Here is a 2,268-nt window from a genome sequence, read left to right as displayed (position 1 = left end):
TCAAATCATCAAAAGCTAGATGTATACTACATCTCATCTCATCTCATCTCATCATATTTTATTTTAATGTAAAGATGTCATGAAATTAATATCCAAAGTCAAATTCTATAAAAAAAAAAGTCGAAGGCAACTATATTATATTCGTATATTATTTATAATCGATAGATTAATTTAATAAAAAAATTCTATATAACAGCAAATGAACTATTATTTAATTAATAAAAATTAATATAAAATTAAATAATCAAATCTAAGATGATACTAAATTGGAAATCTAAAAATTTCATGACCAACCTCTTAGCTCTAAATATATAAAAATTGGAAATGTTTTTGCATGGATTAATTTGGAATCGACAAACTGAAAACCCAATAAAATATGATTAACACTAACCTTCCTTACAACTAAACTTCTACGTTTTCACTTGCTAAAGTAAAATTTAGAAAGAAAAATATAAAAGTCAAATTCTCTTTTTGGTCTTTCGACAATTATATTCAAATTTGATATTATTTTTTACTTTAATTGAGAATTTTCAATATTTTTATTTTTATAAAATTATTTTTATTTTTATAAAATTATTTAGGTAGTCCAAATAGGTGATACCACAAAGTATTTTAGTTAAAAGGCTAATGTAATTTTTTATTTTTATTTTGTTAAAAACACCTCTTTTGGACCCATATGTTCTCAATGACATAGACTCTTTTCATGACGCAAGCAATGTTTACTTTTAAAAATATGCATTAGCATTTTAATCAAAATCGTTAAGCTCAATAATCATTAAGAAGAGGTGAATTGATGTTTTAAAAAATTTAAAGAAATATGGTAAATAAAGGATACTCAAGAATTTATGGTGGTTTGGACTACCTTAGCTTACCACAACTAAGGATTTCTCAAATTCACTATATTTAAACATTTCAAGGACAAGGCTTAACATTTACTTTCTACTAAAAAATCTTAAGCAAACATTTACAAAGATGGGATATAAGAATAAGATTAAAGACTCCTTTCAAAGAAAGATATTACAATGATAAACCTCACTAAATAACAATACAACACTTGAAAAGAATAAATGAGATGGTTGCCCAAGTGTGTGTATAAGAACAAAGAGAATATCAATGAAAAGATTGGAATTTTATGCAATTGACTTTACAAGCTTGTTTCTTATCTTCAATTTGGAGCTATTGACTTGTATTTATGCATTTTAACAAACTTGGAGCTGTTTGGAGATTTTATGAGTCAATTTGAGTCGTCGTTGCAATTAATTTGTGTATTAATTGCAAACTGAAAACCGCTTGTATCGATATAAGTGTACTTGTGTCGGTAGAAGTCTTGAAAATTATGGCCATTGGAGTCACGAGTATCGATAGAAGTCTAAGGATTTCAAGGGTTTAGACTTGTATCGATAGTTGTATCAGTAAAAAGTGCAAGGGAGACAAAAAATTGCTAACTTGTTTGTATCATTTGAAGTCCCCTTAAGTATTGGTAGAAGTCTGATAATTGGCTTGGAATTCTCTCTAACTTACTTCTATTGGTAGAACTAAATTGGCTTGGAATTCTCTCTGACTTACTTCTATTGGTAGAACTAAACCCAAGTATCGATACAACAAGGGTTGTATTAGTAGAAGGTTTCCCAAGTATCGGTAGTAGTCTGGAAGGATTCTAGGGTTGCTCTCTGACTTGGTTCTACCGATACTTGTGTGACCATGTATCAATAGAAGTATCCCAAAGTTGTAAAATTTGTTTTGGATCTAGGTTTTTCAAAGGCACTTTGTAGCTTTAAGTTTCTAAACACTTTGAAAATAATGTTAAGATCTTTATATCAATTAATTGCAAATTTGACAAATGGGAATTTATAATTTGACTTTGTTATATCAAAACATTTGAAAAACTAGGGCTAACAAAAAGAATTAATGATATTATCCACTTGATTTAATCAATAACACTATAAGAACAGAGCGATCAATTTATGTCAAGTTAATATATAAGGATTAGATCCAACTTACAGCAGACATTTGGGCTTATCGTTCTTAATAAAAAGAAATAAGAAGCAATTTTTTCCTTTTATTTGAGAAATACTTGGTAAGCGTCTGTTTGGTTGGAAAAATAAGATTTTTTTAAACCCTGTAAGGAAGTGGTCTTCTAATGATTGCGCAAGCCATTCTTGTCTTCTGCATGATTATGTTCTTGCTTCCCACATATATTTGTGATGCTCTTCAAAAGATGTTGAATTTGTAGAATTACACTAGTTTCCATGGGAAAAGCTTTGTGTC

This window comes from Gossypium hirsutum, chromosome A11, assembly GCF_007990345.1.
Source record: "Gossypium hirsutum isolate 1008001.06 chromosome A11, Gossypium_hirsutum_v2.1, whole genome shotgun sequence".
NCBI classification, from domain to species: Eukaryota; Viridiplantae; Streptophyta; class Magnoliopsida; order Malvales; family Malvaceae; genus Gossypium; species Gossypium hirsutum.
This window is presented reverse-complemented; position numbering follows the sequence as displayed.